Source organism: Aegilops tauschii, chromosome 4, assembly GCF_002575655.3.
Source record: "Aegilops tauschii subsp. strangulata cultivar AL8/78 chromosome 4, Aet v6.0, whole genome shotgun sequence".
NCBI lineage: Eukaryota > Viridiplantae > Streptophyta > Magnoliopsida > Poales > Poaceae > Aegilops > Aegilops tauschii.
Window position 1 is genome coordinate 320,969,013 of NC_053038.3, and position 19,804 is coordinate 320,988,816.

The 19,804-nt window shown below is 46.1% G+C and overlaps 1 long non-coding RNA gene across 1 annotated transcript; it reads right to left on the reverse strand.

The window, feature by feature from the left end:
* Nucleotides 1–14,045: 14,045 nt before the first annotated feature.
* LOC141021310 (uncharacterized) lies at nucleotides 14,046–17,490 on the reverse strand. The gene is made up of 2 exons (XR_012182061.1): nucleotides 17,123–17,490; nucleotides 14,046–14,337 (listed from the first exon to the last, which is right to left on the reverse strand). It is a non-coding gene; the product is annotated as an uncharacterized lncRNA (long non-coding RNA).
* Between the last annotated feature and the right edge of the window lie 2,314 nt (nucleotides 17,491–19,804).

A 19,804-nucleotide genomic window follows, 5' to 3' on the forward strand; every position in this document is an offset into this window, starting at 1 on the left:
CTCACGGTCTTCAAGATAGTTTTCCTTAGCTGTTTTATCAGCTTTGTTGGAGACCAACAAGGATGTCTCAGTATTCGGAACCTTATCTGCATTACTTCCTTTACCATTGCTTAATAAGGCACTCTTCCCCAATATTCTATCGGCATTCTAAAATAAGAAACAAGTAGACACATAAAAGGTTTAGCATGTACTAGTATATGAAACTCATTTTGGTGAACAAGTTCATTAGTAAGGTGGACATGATTAAACTACCAAGTCTTCTATTGCCAAGTAGTACATAATAAAAGCATCAAACAAACATATATCTATGTCCTATGGTCACTGCATTGTCTTGCCAAATCAAAATAGAGAAACGGATCAAATCATATCAGTTCAAGACAAAGCATCACTGAAAGAATACAAAGCGTGGGAAACTACACAACACAACAATATTTCAGATGGGTACCACAGGTCTACATGTACAACAACACTATTGGTTCTGTTGTGATGCTAGTAATCTGCATGATATGAGAAGTCAACTGTATGCACAATTGAAATTGAAATCAACAGAGCTATTTATAAGAGCAAACATGTTAAAGAAACATGCGTAAACATACCTGTTGTGCCATTGGAGTTTCGATTGGATCCTTCAATTTAAAAATAAGTTTGTATGAGTAAATACAGTGATACAAGAGAAAAGCAGTATGCACGATGGCAATGGAATCTTAAATGAGAATAGTTGTTCTTCAGGTTTAAGCACTTGTTCTACATGAGCAGAGTACAGTAAGACGCAAAAATATAGTACTTAAAAATAGAAAATGTGCTCATAGACCTTACCACATTCTTGGTTCGGGACCAGTACAGAACAAGGCGTTCCCAGTCATCGCCCAGTAAATGTGTATTAGGAGAACATAAGGGAATTTGATGAGTTTCTTTGCCAGTGAAGTGCATTTTCTTCAGGTAATTCTGATACTGCCACCAAGCATTCTTGAAGATAGCAGAGGTATTAGCACAGGTTACCTCATCCCGAGTCTCCAAATCGGTCATTCTCTATAGAGAAAAGTGGGAAAATTTGCTGTATTATAACCATCATGGAGGTAGAATGTATGGGACAAAGCAAAGTAATTGCCATGAATAACATTACTTACACATAACTCCTGGACAAACACCTGCAGGCATTTTCCTTCATCTTCAGTATAATATTTCCATTATTGGAAGATACGCAGATGGGATTTAACAACACCAAATGCGACAGATGCAAAACTACGACTGGCTGGTTGTGCTTCCTCCAGAGGAATAGGTGTACTAACTGGTGGAGTTGGGGTTCACCGTGGTAGTACTGGCGCTTTGGGCACTGGAGCTGCCTTACTAACTGCTCTCGTTTGGGAGCTCTGTGGTGGAGATGGTGCTGTGTCAACATGAACTAGGTTACTATTGAAGGAAATATGCCCTAGAGGCAATAATAAAGTTGTTATTTATATTTCCTTATATCATGATAAATGTTTATTATTCATGCTAGAATTGTATTAACCGGAAACTTAGTACATGTGTGAATACATAGACAAAACAGAGTGTCCCTAGTATGCCTCTACTTCACTAGCTCATTAATAAAAGATGGTTATGTTTCCTGACCATAGACATGTGTTGTCATTTGATGAACGGGAACACATCATTAGACAATGATGTGATGGACAAGACCCATCCTTTAGCTTAGCATAATGATCGTTTAGTTTTATTGCTATTGCTTTCATCATGACTTATACATGTTCCTCTGACGATGAGATTATGCAACTCCCGAATACCGGAGGAACACCTTGTGTGCTATCAAATGTCACAATGTAACTGGGTGATTATAAAGATGCTCTACAGATGTCTCCTAAGGTGTTTGTTGGGTTGGCATAGATCAAGATTAGGATTTGTCACTCTGTGCATCGGAGAGGTATCTCTGGGCCCTCCCGGTAATGCACATCACTATAAGCCTTCCAAGCAATGTGACTAATGAGTTAGTCACGGGATGATGCATTACGGAACGAGTAAAGAGACTCGCCGGTAACGATATTGAACTAGGTATGATGATACCGATGATCGAATCTTAGGCAAGTAACATACCAATGACAAACGGAACACCGTATGTTGTTATGCGGTTTGACTGATAAAGATCTTCGTAGAATATGTAGGAGCCAATATGAGCATCTAGGTTCCGCTATTGGTTATTGACCGGAGATGTGTCTCGGTCATGTCTACATTGTTCTCGAAACCGTAGGGTCCGCACGCTTAACATTCGATGATGATTTGTATTATGAGTTATGTGATTTGATGTACGAAGTTTGTTCGGAGTCCCGGATGTGATCACGGACATGACGAGGAATCTCAAAATGGCCGAGACATAAAGTTCGATATATTGGAAGGTTATATTCGGACACCGGAATGGTTCCAAAGTGTTTCGGGTATTTTCCGGAGTACCGGGAGGTTACCGGAACCCCCCGGGGGTTATTTGGCCTTCATGGTCCCTAGTGGAAGAGAGGAGGCAGCGGCCAGGTGGAGGCGCGTGCCCTCCCAAGCCCAAACCGAATTGGACTAGGGTTGGGTTGGGGCGGCCCCCCTTTCCTTCTCTCCTCCTCCTCTTTCCCCCCTTCTCCTTGTGGGAATAGGAAAGGGGGGAGTGAATCCTACTTGGACCAGGAGACCAAGTAGGACTACCCCCCTTGGCGCGCCAAACCTATGGCCGGCCTCCTCTCCTCCCCCCTTTATATACATGGGAGGGGGCACCCCAAAGGCACACCAAAGTTTCTCTTAGCCGTGTGCGGTGCCCCCCTCCACAGTTACACACCTCGGTCATATCGTCGTAGTGCTTAGGCGAAGCCCTGCGCCGCTAACTTCATCATCACCGTCACCACCCTGTCATGCTGATGGAACTCTCACTCGGCCTCAACTGGATCAAGAGTTCGAGGGACGTTACCGAGCTGAACGTGTGCTGATCGCGGAGGTGCAGTACGTTCGATACTTGGATCGGTTGGATCGCGAGGACGTTCGACTACATCAACCATGTTACTAAACACTTCTGCTTTCGGTCTAGGAGGGTACGTAGACACACTCACCCTGCTCGTTGCTCTGCATCTCCTAGATAGATCTTGCGTGATTGTAGGTAATTTTTTGAAATACTGTGTTCCCCAACAGTGGCATCCGAGCCAGGTCTATGCGTAGATGTTATATGCACGAGTAGAACACAAAGAGTTGTGTGCGATACATGACCCCTCCATACCAGCAACGTCTTACTTTGATTCGGCGGTATTGTTGGATGAAGCGGCCCGGACCGACATTACATGACCGCGTTCATGACACTGGTTCTACCGACATGCTTCGCACACAGGTGGCTCGCGGGTGTCTGTTTCTCCAACTTTAGTTGAATCGAGTTTGACTACGCCCGGTCCTTGTTGAAGGTTAAAACAGCACACTTGACAAAAAATCATTGTGGTTTTGATGCGTAGGTAAGAATGGTTCTTGCTAGAAGCCCGTAGCAGCCACGTAAAACTTGCAACAACAAAGTAGAAGACGTCTAACTTGTTTTTGCAGGGCATGTTGTGATGTGATATGGTCAAGACATGATGAGATATAAATGTTGTATGAGATGATCATGTTTTATTAAAGTTATCGGCAACTGGCAGGAGCCTTATGGTTGTCTCTTTATTGCATAAGACGCAAGCGCCACATAAGTGCATTACTTTATCGCTATGCGATAGCAATAGTTGCAAAAGCAATAGTTGGCGAGACGACCATGTGATGACACGTTGATAAAGATCTAGATGATGGATATAATGGTGTCATGCCGGTGACGATGGAGATCATGACGGTACTTTGGAGATAGAGATCAAAGGCACAAGATGATGATGGTCATATCATGTCACATATTTTGATTGCATGTGATGTTTATCTTTTATGCATCTTTTTTTGCTTAGTATGACGGTAGCATTATGAGATGATCCCTTACTAAAATTTCAAGGTATAAGTGTTCTCCCTGAGTATGCATCGTTGCGACAGTTCTTCGTGCTGAGACACCACGTGATGATCGGGTGTGATAAGCTCTACGTTCACATACAACGGGTGCAAGCCAGTTTTGCACATGCAGAATACTCGGGTTAAACTTGACGAGCCTAGCATATGGAGATATGGCCTCAAAACACAGAGGCCGAAAGGTCGAACGTGAATCATATAGTAGATATGATCAACATAGTGATGTTCACCATTGAAAGCTACTCCATCTCACGTGATGATCGGACATGGTTTAGTTGATATGGATCACGTGATCATTTAGATGACTAGAGGGATGTCTATCTAAGTGGGAGTTCTTAAGTAATATGATTAATTGAACTTAAATGTATCATCAACTTAGTCGTGATAGTATTTGCATATCTATGTTGTAGATCAATTGCTCACGTATAGCTACCCCATTTTATTTATGATAAGTTCCTAGAGAAAACTAAGTTGAAAGTTGATAGTAGCAATGATGCAGACTAGGTCTGTGATCTGAGGATTATCCTCATTGTTGCGGAGAAGAATTATGTCCTTGATGCACCACTATTTGATAGAACTATTGCAGGAGCAAATGCAGACGTTATGAACGTTTGGCAAGCTCGGTATGATGACTACTTGATAGTTTAGTGCACCATGCTTTATCTCTTAGAACCGGGACTTCAAAAATGTTTTGAAACGCCATGGAGCATATGAGATGTTCCAAGAGTTGAGTATTTCAGACTCATGCCCGAGTCGAGAGGTATGAGACCTTTGACAAGTATTTTTGCCTACAAGATGGAGGAGAATAGCTCAACCAGTGAGCATGTGCTCAGAATGTCTGAGTACTACAATCGCTTGAATCAAGTGGGAGTTAATCTTCCAGATAAGATGGTGATTGACAGAGTTCTCTAGTCACTATCACCAAGTTACTGGAACTTCGTGATGAACTATAATATGCAAGGGATGACGAAAACGATTCCCCGAGCTCTTTGCGATGCGGAAATCGGCGAAGTAGAAATCAAGAAAAGCATCAAGTGTTGATGGTTGACAAGACCACTAGTTTAAAGTAAAAGGGCGAGGGAAAGAAAGGGAACTTCAAGAAGAATGACAGGCAAGTTGCCACTCCCATGAAGAAGCCCAAAGCTAGACCCAAGCCTGAAACTGAGTGCTTCTACTTCAAAGGAAATGGTCACTAGAAGCGGAACTGCGGCGGGTATCGTTATTTTCTGACCTTAACAGATGATTTGAGCAGATATGGGTATATCTACTTAATGAAACGCAAGTCTGAAACATTTGAAAAGTTCAATGAATTTGAGAGCGAAGTTGAGAATCATCATAACAAGAAAATAAAGTTTCTACGATCTGGTCGCGGAGGCGAATATTTGAGTTACGAGTTTGGCCTTCATTTGAAACAATGTGGAATAGTTTCACAACTCACACCACCTGGAACACCACAGTGTAATGGTATGTCTGAACGTCGTAACCATACTTTATTAGATATGGTGCGATCTATGATGTCTGTTACCGATTTACCACTATTGTTTTGGGGTTATGCATTAGAGACATCTGCATTCATGTTAAATAGGGCACCGTCTAAAAATCCGTTGAGATGACACCGTAAGAACTGTGGTTTAGCAAGAAACCTAAGCTGTCATTTCTTAAAGTTTGGGGTTGCGATGCTTTTGTGAAAAAGTTTCAGCCTGATAAGCTCAAACCCAAATCGGAGAAGTGCGTCTTCATAGGATACCCGAAAGAAACTGTTGAGTACACCTTCTATCACAGATCTGAAGGCAGGATTTTTGTTGCTAAGAGTGTGTGGCGCCCCCAATTCAATCGTACACTAATCATACACGCAAATGTGTACGATCAGGATCAGGGACTCACGGGAAGATATAACTAATGAATGTGTGCATTCACGCACATGCCGAATCAATAGGATAAGAATGACAAACTCAAAGGAGTTTAATGAATATTGTTAGACATATGGAATTAACCATAATGCAAGACGATATGGAAGAACAGGAGCAATAGGCTACTGAGGATTATCGAAAGATTGAATAGTATTCCAAAGAATTTTGTGAGACATATGAACAACTGTGGATGAACGGATACTCCACAAGCACGAGTAATTATCCGTAGGGGTATTCATGTGGCAAAGAACTGGCTCAACGGATTCTCAGGACAATAGAGAGTAGTTCGGGGCATCTTGCAATAACAAGAGCAACTAGGGATGAAGGTATGAACGACAATGTAGGTAGTTACCCATAATGATTTATCGGAGGTAGGGATCGCAACGGCGGAGGGCACAAGGGTCTCGGGAAAACATCAGAGAGTATCTTCAGAATCTTCTGGTGCATCAAGCAATCATCTGGAGTGTGGGGCTCTCCGGGAGAAAGAATTTACAAGAACCTAGAGTTAGAGTTAACAAAATCATTTAACCCGAATAGAAGAGAGGTCAGATTTCCAGAGTATAGACGAGGAATAATGATCCTAATACCACCCAATGGCGACGTGGGCCACAACCATGTTAGTAAAAGTTTTTGTAGTGACTAGACTCGACTTCGGCCAAGGAGTTGGAAAGGGAGCTAGCTACAGGCAGTCGGCTCTGATACCAACTTGTGACGCCCCCGATTCAATCGTACACTAATCATTCACGCAAATGTGTACGATCAAGATCAGGGACTCACGGGAAGATATCACAACACAACTCTAGACACAAATTAAAATAAAACAAGCTTTATATTACAAACCAGGGGCCTCGAGGGCTCGAATACATAAGCTCGAATACACAAGAGTCAGTGGAAGCAACAATATCTGAGTACAGACATAAGTTAGACAAGTTTTCCTTAAGAAGGCTAGCACAAAAGCAACAACGATCGAAAAGGGCAAGGCCTCCTGCCTGGGAGCCTCCTAACTACTCCTGGTCGTCGGCGGTCTCCACGTAGTAGTACGCACCCTCAATGTAGTAGCAGTCGTTGTCGAAGGTGGCGTCTAGATCCTGGGCTCCACCATCTGGTTGCAGCATCCGGGAAGAATGGAAAGAGGTGGAAAAAGGGGAGCAAAGCAACCGTGAGTACTCATCAAAGTACTCGCAAGCAAGGATCTACACTACATATGCATCGGTATCAATGAAATGGGCTATATCTGTGGACTGGACTGCAGAATGCCAGAAGAGAAGGGGAAAAGCCTAGCCTATTGAAGACTAGCATCTTCTAGAAACCACCATCTTGCAGCAACAGGAGGGAGTAGAGTAGCATAAAGTAAAGTAGTAGAAGTGTTATCAACCTCGGCCAGAGATCCTTTATCGACTCCCTGCGAGAATGCAATCCCAGAGGCATACTATCCATTTCCCATATCCATGTCTCATCTCAAGTATCCAGTTCTAGTTGTATCGATCGGGATACAACTCCAAGTGTCCGTTACCATCGGACACGCTATCGATAGCTGTTTTCTTCCCTGCAGGGGTGCACCAACTTACCCACCACACTCGATTAACTCCAGCCAGACACACTTTCCTGGGTCATGCCCGGCCTCGGCCAAACAATACGCCGCTACCCGACCGAGGCTTAATAGAGAGGCCAGCACGCCGGACTAAACCTATGACTCCAGGGGTCATGGGCCATCGCCCCGGGAACTCCTGCACGTTGCGAACACGGCCGGTGAGCAGACCTAGCTACCTCCTTCAAAAAGGCAGGTGCTTACCAGTCCAACCCGGCACGCGCCGCTCATTCACTGACGTCTATTAAGCTTCGGCTGATGCATACGACGCAGAATGCCCATACTATGCACACGTGATGGTTAGTGCTATCAGGCCAGAGGTCCGTCAGATCAAATATCCAAATCGTAGTGGATTAGGAACGCGCGGTAACAAGCAGAGACTCATGAAATATGTGACCCCGTTGCTCCGTCTCGAGGACTTACAGCAAGGGCTAGGAATGCCTGGCCACGCCTCGTAATTATCTCGCGGGCACCCTCCAGGTCAACCTGTCTCCACATCACTTGCGGGTACCCCTCAGGGTCGACCCGCCTTTCCAAGTAACAGTTGTAAAGTCCAAGTATCCGTGTGTCCAAACATCAAGGGAAAACCCAAGGAATCACCCCCGACGAATTCCACTCGATGTAATCATCAAGGTGAACGTAAGAGGTTCCACCCTCGAGGTTCACACTTGAGGGGTTGCCCGACAGAGTCGTATCGGAAGTGGTTAAGGCGGAATCACCCTCGATGACCACGACCGAATAGCTACACTACAGGGTTAACATCAGAAGTGCTGATGAGGTCTCACCCTCGGAACTCGATAGTAACCCAGTAGTGTCCAGCAACTAAGGGGAAAGTGATGTGCGGTGTCGGGGTCTGGTCTTCGATCCCGTTGATCGGGTCTTCGATGATGAAGCAGGGGCAACAAGGACAAGGTGGGGGTCACTAATGGATCACTAACCAACCTATACTAAGCAGTTTAGGATAAGCAGGTAGGTAACAATAAGCAGGTTACAAAAGCAGGCTATGCATCAGAATAGGAGCAAACAATAACAATAGAAAAATCTAATGCAAGCATGAGAGAATGGAATGGGCGATATCGGGATGATCAAAGGGGGGGGCTTGCCTGGAAGCTCTGCTGAAAAGATGAAGTGTCGTCGTCAACGTAGTCGATCACAGCGGCATCGGCAACCGTCACGGGGTCTGCCGAAGAGAAGAGGGGGGAAGCAACAGTAAATACATAGCAAGCAAGTGCATAATAGGACAGCAGGCAGAGCTAGACATGTTCTAACGCACTACTACATGAAACCGCCGAAAGGGGAAAACATCCGGGAATGTTTTCCCGGTTCTAGACCTGTGTCAGACAGATGACCGAAGGGGGAAAGTTCCATGTTTAGATAGTTAGAGGCATCTAATAGGTAAACGGACCACGTGTTCGGATTCGTCTCGTCGTTCTGAGCAACTTTCATGTACAAAGCTTTTTCATCCGAGTTACGGATGATTTTATATGAATTTTCAAAGTTTAAAATATTTTCTACATTTTGTGGAATATATTAATTCGAAATTTAAACAATGCAATTATTTTTCGCACACAGAGATAGCCAGCCATAGTCAAAGACATGTGGCGCCAGGGTCAAAGTCAACAGTGCACAGTCAGCAGTTGACTCAGTCAACGTTGACTAGTCAACATGGCCAAAGGGGCCCGCATGTCATAGACTAATCTTTTAACAGATTTATTTATCTGGTTAATTTAGTAGTGGGGAGGGGCTCATGTCAGGGACAGTTAACATTTTAAACCATAGTCATTCTGGCCTAACTAATATGATTAATGTGGGGGGTTAGGCCTAAGCTAATTAACTGGCCGATCGGCCCCACATGTCATAGGGCCAACTCGGCCTCTCTGGCAGGGAACGCACGGGCACAAGGCGCCGGCGGCCACAACGCCTGGCCAGGGCCGGCCAGGGCCTGCGCTAGGGAGGAGGGGGGCTGTGGGCCCGCGGGCGGCACCACTAGCTCGTGCTAGGGGTGGCCAGCGCAGCGGCTACGATGACTTCCGACGGCAGCTACGACGGGGCACGGCAACAACGGGGAGCTAGCAGGGGAGCGCGAGCGAAGCGGGGCAGGGGCTCGGTCAGGGCGCGAGCGGCGCACGACCACACGGGGGAGAGCGCACACGCACAACACGGGGGACGACCGGCGCGACGCCGGCGCGGTGGCGCGGCAAACGGACAAAGGGAGCGCAGGGGAGGTGGCCGGCGCAGGCGGCCGGTGACCTCGAGCGGGCGTCGGAGTGCATTCGCGACAGAGAGGAGGGGGCGAGGCCCTCACTGACGTTGGAGGGAAGGGGATGGCGTGGCTCCTAGTCAACTGGCGAGGAGGAGGTCGGGGACGGTCGTGGTGATTCGGCGGTGAGGCGTTGGCGCCGGTGATGGAGAGGCATGCAGGGTTGAGGAGGCGTCCGGCAGGGTCCGGTGATGGCGCGAGGTGGCGTCGACATCAACGGCGTTGAGCAGGCGTCGGGCCACGAGGGAGAGGGGACGGGGCTGCGGGGAGGAGGCCGGGAGGGGCGCTGCTCGGCGATTCGGTGGCGGGGTCGGCGCGCGAGGCGACGCGGTCACCAGGGTCGGGGGGCGAGCGCCCTCGATCCAGATCGGGTCATGGGGTGGGGGAGAGGAGCGAGGGGATCAGGAAGAGTGGGGGAGGAGCGGTTGGGCTCTAGTGTTCCAGGGGAGGTTATGCAGGTGCGGCTGGCTGGTTGGGGGGTAGAATGGGCCGAGGCCCATGGGGAGCCGGGGGGTCTCTTTTGTATTTTAATTTTCTGTTTAAATTTTTGCTACAGCTTTCTATTAAATTGTAAATCTAAACAAGTTTTGTTAGATATGAGATTTGACTCATAAATCAACACATTATTTTTAGGAGTCACAAAAAGTTTGAGGCCAAAAGGAGTTGTCTAACAATTTTTAGAAATTGGAAAGGCCAATTTTACTTGCCGCTGGACCAAAAATAATTCTCAGTGGCATTTTGGGAATTGAAAGGAGGTTGGTTCCAACATGACAAATATCAAGGGATTATTTGCCACACTTTGAACATTTTTGTTTTCATGGTTGAGAAATTTGAATTTTGGACTTTAGTTTATATTTGAAATTTGAACGGTGTTTGAAAGCCAATGAGGATTAGTAACAGTAAGAGTGATGACATTGCATCATTAGTAGAGGGTTACTGTAGCTTAATTATCCGGGCGTCACAATTCTCCTCCACTACAAGAAATCTTGTCCCGAGATTTAACGGGTGGAGTAAGGGGAAAAGACTCGGGAAGGACGGAGCTCAACATAAGATAGGTACCCGGGGGCTATCTCACGAACGAGGCATAGAGGCATATCTCGAGTTGAATTTCAAGAAAGTCATCGAGAGCAAGGCTAGAAGGTGCAATAAGAAGCTTCAAGCGGATGGACAATTGTTCGATGTCTAAAACAGAGTGTGAAAGGGGGTTCAGGGCATCGAGAATAAGTATTGCATCTGATAACATAATAGATCACTAGGAATGTGGCTCGTGAATTACATACGAAGGCAAGTGAAAAAGGATACTTCGGAGTCAAGGATGTACAGGAGTCTGGTTTCGATCCTGTGGAACTGTGGGCTATGGGCCCACCATGTGGTTCAAAAGTAGGAAGGACGCCGACATATTGCACGGTCATGGTAGCAAGGCATGTCAGAGGATAGCCTGTCAGTTATGTTGGCAACAACGTTGGTACCAAGGGCGAGGGACGAAGAGAACCATTTTCCTGCTCGTTGAATGAGGCGGACCAATAGGCAAAGTTCTCGTCCATCGAGGGTTACCGAGATGTCATCAGCAATAGTAACAGGGTCACACTAACAGAGTTGTAAACCGAGATGTTTCCATAAGCAGGGAATTATTTCTGCTTATAACATATATAGATCACAAGAAAGGTTAAGCAAACCAACGGAAAGGAAAAATATGTTTATACACAAGATTTGGGAGTGTATCTTTTCCCAAGGAAAGTAGAGCATGATATACATGTTAGATCAACAAGTACAACACCATTTTGATAAAGGGGCAAGGGAATTCATGATGTTATCCATACAACGGTGTTTGGATAATAGAGCAAGAAACATTTGGCAATGCACTTCCAATGTTCTTATTGTTGTTCGGCGTACCACAGTCATGCTTCGAGGTAACATTAACATGGTGTTTCAAGCAAGATTGAATCTGAAAGTCACAAGAAGTACAAAGGAACAATTCCAAGAATGTCAAGGAATGTAAGATATAACCAAAACATGACCAAGTCTGTATGGCAGGAAGTAAAGGATGGTGTCGATGACAACACGAAACATCGACGAGCAAGGATGGTATTTCTCCTCAAGAATTCGATTGATATCTTAGAACAAGGCAGTATATTGATGGTGATCACGACAAATTTTGTCGAGAGGCTCTATGAAGATGCCATCGAGCAGCAACGACATCAAGCAAAAGGAATGATGAAGCAAAGGCTATTGGAACCATGGATACGACACAAGCTCGGATTCAAGCTTGTTGTTCAAGGTGGAATGATAAGATGAGGATGATCGACGTAAGCTTTGCTCATCGTCGAAAAGTTGTGCTCCAGGAATAAGGACCGGGTAGCACAGTTCAAATTAGCACGATAATGATATACCCGATCAGGCTAGGAATGACTTGAAGGATTATTTAACTCGTAAGCAATGAAAATTACTTAGAGTTATTGATTCGGAGTGCGGGATCGATTCACTTATCGGTGTTCTTGAGTGACTAATAAATCAGAACCTAGGGGAAATATGAAATCGGTGAGAAGCAATACTAGATGAAGACTCATAGGAAGCAACACGGTCCTTTGATATCCTCGAGATACCGGAGGGTAATAATCGAAGGAAGATCAAAATAGAGGTTGCGGAGATGTATTGATCCGCAGAAGGAAAGTACTTTAACTTGTCCGAGAAATGGGATCAAGGGGAACACTCATGGTTAGAACCACGGTTGCAAAGGATCAAATCCCAGATATAAGATGATCTTATACCATGGGGATAATTAATTTTAGGAGAAGCTTCCATGATAAGATCTACATCGTGTCCATGGGCATGAACACAAAGTTCAAGGTCGACTCCCACTTCTTCAATGCATATCATTTCATTTACTTCTCGCTTTCAATGAAGTTTTAGTGTTGAAATGTTATCTGGCTAAACACCAGAAGAGTAAGACTCGTTAAAAACTCTCAGATTCAAACGGATTATGGGAGGCATAGGTTCAACCCATAGGGGCATCTTAGGAACCTATTCCACAAACTTCAGAAGTAAGCAACACAAGCTCGAAAGCAGAGCATGGTTGACAAAAGGAGAGGATACAATTACCAAAGGCATTATGTATCTGGGAAAGAACTTCACGAGGTTCTTTGAATATGAAGGACACTATCGAATGATAATCCAATAATGGATCTGGCGATCCACAACGGAGCTGATGTGAGTATCGATATTAAATCAGAAGAAGAAATAATGCAGAGGCATCAGATTTTGGGAATATCTGATAATTCCAAAGCTTAAATGCAAAGGAATTATGATTTCCAAATCGGGGGATCAGAAGTAGATGCTGTAATCAAAAGATAAGTAAGTTGAAAGGACATAAACCGACAATCATTCAAGGTTTGATATGCCGAGAACCAGCTCATGCCCGGAGTGGAGTCTGAGCCAGAAGGATAAATAATTACCAGGGAATAACTAATGAACGTGTGCGTTCACGCACATGCCGAATCAATAGGATAAGAATGACAAACTCAAAGGAGTTTAATGAATATTGTTAGACATATGGAATTAAACATAATGCAAGACGATAAGGAAGAACAGGAGCAATAGGCTACTGAGGATTATCGGAAGATTGAATAGTATTCCAAAGAATTTTGTGAGACATATGAACAACTGTGGATGAACGGATACTCAACAAGCGCGAGTAATTATCCGTAGGGGTATTCATGTCGCAAAGAACTGCAAGGCGGTAGGCTCAACGGATTCTCAGGACAACAGAGAGTAGTTCGGGGCATCTTGCAATAACAAGAGCAACTAGGGATGAAGGTATGAACGACAATGTAGGTAGTTACCCATAATGATTTATCGGAGGTAGGGATCGCAACGGCGGAGGGCACAAGGGTCTCGGGAAAACATCGGAGAGTATCTTCAGAATCTTCTGGTGCACCAAGCAATCATCTGGAGTGTGGGGCTCTCCGGGAGAAAGAATTTACAAGAACCTAGAGTTAGAGTTAACAAAATCATTTAACCCGAATAGAAGAGAGGTCAGATTTCCAGAGTATAGACAAGGAATAAAGATCCTAATACCACCCAATGGTGACGTGGGCCACAACCATGTTAGTAAAAGTTTTTGTAGTGATTAGACTCGACTTCGGCCAAGGAGTTGGAAAGGGAGCTACCTACAGGCAGTCGGCTCTGATACCAACTTGTGACACCCCCGATTCAATCGTACACTAATCATACACGCAAATGTGTACGATCAAGATTAGGGGCTCACGGGAAGATATCACAACACAACTCTAGACACAAATTAAAATAAAACAGGCTTTATATTACAAGCCAGGGGCCTCGAGGGCTCGAATACATAAGCTCGAATACACAAGAGTCAGCGGAAGCAACAATATCTAAGTACAGACATAAGTTAGACAAGTTTGCCTTAAGAAGGCTAGCACAAAAGCAACAACGATAAAAAAGGGCAAGGCCTCCTGCCTAGGAGCATCCTAACTACCCCTGGTCGTCGGCGGTCTCCACGTAGTAGTAGGCACCCTCAATGTAGTAGCAGTCATCGTCGAAGGTGGCATCTGGATCCTGGGCTCCACCATCTGGTTGCAGCATCCGGGAAGAATGGAAAGAGGTGGAAAAAGGGGAGCAAAGCAACCGTGAGTACTCATCCAAAGTACTCGCAAGCAAGGATCTACACTACATATCCATCGGTATCAATGAAATGGGCTATATCTATGGACTGGACTGCAGAATGCCAAAAGAGAAGGGGAAAGCCAAGCCTATCAAAGACTAGCAGCTTCTGGAAACCACCATCTTGAAGCAACAGGAGGGAGTAGAGTAGCATAAAGTAAAGTAGTAGAAGTGTTATCAACCTCGGCCAGAGATCCTTTCTCGACTCCCTGCGAGAATGCAATCCCAGAGTCATACTATCCATTTCTCATATACATGTCTCATCTCAAGTATCCAGTTCTAGTTGTATCGATCGGGATACAACTCCAAGTGTCCGTTACCATAGGACAGACTATTGATAGATGTTTTCTTCCCTGCAGGGGTGCACCAACTTACCCACCATGCTCGATTAACTCCGGCCGAACACACTTTCCTGGGTCATGCCCAGCCTCGGCCAAAGAATACGCCGCAACCCGACCTAGGCTTAATAGAGAGGCCAGCACGCCGGACTAAACCTATGCCCCCAGGGGTGATGGGCCATCGCCTCGGGAAGTCCTGCACGTTGCGAACGCGGCCGGTGAGCAGACCTAGCTACCTCCTTAAAAAAGGCAGGTGCTTACCAGTCCAACCCGGCGCGCGCCGCTCAGTCACTGACGTCTATTAAGCTTCGGCTGATGCATACGACACAGAACGCCCATACTATGCCCACGTGATGTTTAGTGCTATCAGGCCAGAGGTCCTTCAGATCGAATATCCAAATCATAGTGGATTAGGAACGCGCGGTAACAAGCAGAGACTCACGAAAGATGTGACCCCGTTGCCCCGTCTCGAGGACTTGCGGCAAGGGATAGGAATGCCCGGCCACGCCTCGTAATTATCTCGCGGGCACCCTCCAGGTTAACCCGTCTCCACATCACTCGCGGGTACCCCTCAGGGTCGACTCGCCTTTCCAAGTACCAGTTGTAAAGTCCAAGTATCCGTGTGTCCAAACATCAAGGGGAAAACCCAAGGAATCACCCTCGGCGAATTCCACTCGATGTAATCATCAAGGTGAACGTAAGAGGATCCACCCTCGAGGTTCACACTTGAGGGGTTGCATGACAGAGTCGTATCGGAAGTGGTTAAGGCGGAATCACCCTCGATGACCACGACCGAATAGCTACACTACAGGGTTAACATCAGAAGTGCTGATGAGGTCTCACCCTCGGCACTCGATAGTAACCCAGTAGTGTCGAGCAACTAAGGGAAAGTGTTGTGCGGTGTCGGGGCCTGGTCTTCGATCCTATTGATCGGGTCTTCGATGATGAAGCAGGGGCAACAAGGACAATGTGGGGGTCACTGATGGATCACTAACCAACCTATACTAAGCAGTTTAGGATAAGCAGGTAGGTAAAGCATGTTACAAAAGCAGGCTATGCATCAGAATAGGAGCAAACAATAACAGTAGCAAAATCTAATGCAAGCATGAGAGAATGGAATGGGCGATATCGGGATGATCAAAGGGGGGGCTTGCCCGGAAGCTCTGCTGAAAAGAAGAAGTGTCATCGTCGACGTAGTCGATCATAGCGGCATCAGCAGCTGTCACGGGCTATACAGAAATGAAGAGGGGGGAAGAAACAGTAAATACATCGCAAGCAAGTGCATAACAGGACAGCAGGCAGCGCTAGACGTGTTCTAACGCGGTACTACATGAAACCGCCGAAGGGGGAAAACATCCGGGAATGTTTTCCCGGTTCCGGACCTGTGTGAGACAGATGACCGGAGGGGGAAAGTTCCATGTTCAGATAGTTAGAGGCATCTGACAGGTAAACGGACAGCTTGTTCGGATTCGTCTCGTCGTTCTGAGCAACTTTCATGTACAAAGCTTTTTCATCCGAGTTACGGATGATTTTATATGAATTTTCAAAGTTTTAAATATTTTCTACATTTTGTGGAATATATTAATTCGAAATTTAAACAGTGCAATTATTTTTCACACACAGTGATAGCCAGCCATAGTCAAAGACATGTGGGGCCAGGGTCAAAGTCAACAGTGCACAGTCAGCAGTTGACTGAGTCAACGTTGACTAGTCAACATGGCCAAAGGGGCCCGCATGTCATAGACTAATCTTTTAACAGATTTATTTATCTAGTTAATTTAGTAGTGGGGAGGGGCACATGTCAGGGACAGTTAACATTTTAAACCGTAGTCATTCTGGCCTAACTAATATGATTAATGTGGGGGGTTAGGCCTAAGCTAATCAACTGGCCGATCGGCCCCACATGTCATAGGGCCAACTCGGCCTCTCTGGCAGGGAACGCACGGCCACAAGGCGCCGGAGGCCACAGCGCCTGGCCAGGGCAGGCCAGGGCATGCGCTAGGGAGGAGGGGGGTTGTGGGGCCGCGGGCGGAACCTCTGGCTCGTGCTAGGGGTGGCCGGCGCAGCGGCTACGGCGACTTCCGATGGCAGCTACGACGGGGCACGGCAACAACGGGGAGCTAGTAGGGGAGCGCGAGCGAAGCGGGGTAGGGGCTCGGTCAGGGCACGAGCGGCGCACGACCACACGGGGGAGAGCGCACGTGCACAGCACGGGGGACGACGGGCGCGATGCCGGCGCGGTGGCGCAGCAAACGGACAAAGGCAGCGCGGGGGAGGTGGCCGGCGCAGGCGGACGGTGACCTCGAGCGGGCGCCGGAGTGCGTTCGCGACAGAGAGGAGGGGGCGAGGCCCTCACCGACGTTGGAGGGAAGGGGACGGCGTGGCTCCTGGTCAACCGGCGAGGAGGAGGCCGGGGACGGTCGTGGTGATGCGGCGGTGAGGCGTTGGCGCCGGCGATGGAGAGGCGGGCGGGGTCGAGGAGGCGTCCGGCGGGGTCCGGTGATGGCGCGAGGTGGCTGCGACATCAACGGCTTGAGCAGGCGTCGGGCCACAAGGGAGAGGGGACGGGGCTGCGGGGAGGAGGCCGGGAGGGGCGGCGCTCGGCGATTCGGTGGCGGGGTCGGCGCGAGGCGACGCGGTCACCAGGGTCGGGGGGCGAGCGCCCCGATCAAGATCGGGTCGTGGGGTGGGGGAGAGGAGCGAGGGGATCAGGAAGAGTGGGGGAGGAGCAGTTGGGCTCTAGGGTTCCACGGGGAGGTTATGTAGGTGCGGCTGGCTGGTTGGGGGGTAGAATGGGCCGAGGCCCATGGGGAGCCGGGGTGTCTCTTTTGTATTTTAATTTTCTGTTTAAATTTTTGCTACAACTTTCTATTAAATTGTAAATTTAAACAAGTTTTGTTAGATATGAGATTTGACTCATATATCAAGCACATTATTTTTAGGAGTCACAAAAAGTTTGAGGCCAAAAGGAGTTGTCTAACAATTTTTAGAAATTGGAAAGGCCAATTTTAATTGCTGCTGGACCAAAAATAATTCTCAGTGGCATTTTGGGAATTCAAAAGAGGTTGGTTCCAACATGAAAAATATCAAGGGATTATTTGCCACACTTTGAACATTTTTGTTTTCATGGTTGAGAAATTTGAATTTTGGACTTTTGTTTAGATTTGAAATTTGAACGGTGTTTGAAAGCCAATGAGGATTAGTAACAGTAAGAGTGATGACATGGCATCATTAGTAGAGGGTTACTGTAGCTTAATTATCCGGGCGTCACAGAGTGGATCCTTTCTAGAGAAGGAGTTTCTCTCGAAAGAAGTGAGCGGGAGGAAAGTAGAACTTGATGAGGTAATTATACCTTCTCTCGAATTGGAAAGTAGCTCATCACTGAAATCAGTTCCAGTGATGCCTACACCAATTAGTGAGGAAGTTAATGATGATGACCATGAAACTTCAGATCAAGTTACTACCGAACCTCGTAGGTCAACCAGAGTATGATCCGCACCAGACTGGTATGGTAATCATGTTCTAGAAAGTCATGCTGCTAGACCATGACGAACCTACGAACTATGAGGAAGCGATGATGAGCCCAGATTCCGACAGATGGCTAGAGGCCATGAAATTTGAGATAGAATCCATGTATGAGAACAAAGTGTGGACTTTGGTGGACTTGCCCGATGATCGGCAAGCCATTGAGAATAAATGGATCTTCAAGAGGAAAACGGACGCTGATAGTAGTGTTACTATCTACAAAGCTCGACTTGTCGAAAAGGGTTTTTGACAAATTCAAGATGTTGATTACGGTGAGATTTTCTCACTCGCATCGATGCTTAAAGTCTGTCCGAATCATGTTAGCAATTGCCACATTTTATGAAATCTGACAAATAGATATCAAAACTGCATTCCTTGATGGATTTATTAAAGAAGAGTTGTATATGATACAACCAGAAGGTTTTGTCAATCCTAAAGGTGCTAACAAAATGTGCTAGCTCCAGCGATCCATCTATGGACTGGTGCAAGCATCTCCGAGTTGGAATATACGCTTTGATAAGTTGATCAAAGCATACAGTTTTATATAGACTTGCGGTGAAGCCTGTATTTACAAGAAAGTGAGTGGGAGCACTACAACCTTTCTGATAAGTATATGCGAATGACATATTGTTGATCGGAAATGATGTAGAATTTTCTGGAAAGCATAAAGGAGTGTTTTAAAGGAGTTTTTCAAAGAAAGACCTCGGTGAAGCTGCTTGCATATTGGGCATCAAAATATATAGAGATAGATCAAGATGCTTGATAAGTTTTTTCCATGAGTACATACCTTGACAAGATTTTTGAAATAGTTCAAAATGGAACAGTCAAAGAAGGAGTTCTTGCCTGCATTGCAAGGTGTAAACTTGAGTAGGACTCAAAACACGACCACGGCAGAAAATAGAAAGAGAATGAAAGTCATTCCCTATGCCTCAGTCATAGGTTCTATAAAGTATGCTATCCTGTGTACCAAACCCATTGTGTACCTTGCCATGAGTTTGGCAAGGGGGTACGATATTGATCCAGGAGTGGATCACTTGACAGCGGTCAAAATTATCCTTAGAAGACTAATGAGATATTTCTCGATTATGGAGGTGATAAAGAGTTCGTCATAAAGAGTTACGCCGATGCAAGCTTTTACACCGATCCGGATGACTCTGAGTCTCAATCTGGATAAATATTGAAAGTGGGAGCAATTAGCTAGAGTAGCTCCATGCAGAGCATTGTAGACATAGAAAATTTGCAAAATACATACGGCTCTGAATGTGACAGACCCATTGACTAAGCTTCTCTCACAAGCAAAACATGATCACACCTTAGTACTCTTTGGGTGTTAATCACATAGCGATGTGAACTAGATTAGTGACTCTAGTAAAACCCTTTGGGTATTAGTCACATGGTGATGTGAACTATCAAATGGTGATGTGAACTATTGGTGTTAAATCACATGGCGATGTGAACTAGATTATTGACTCTAGTGCAAGTGGGAGACTGAAGGAAATATGCCCTAGAGGCA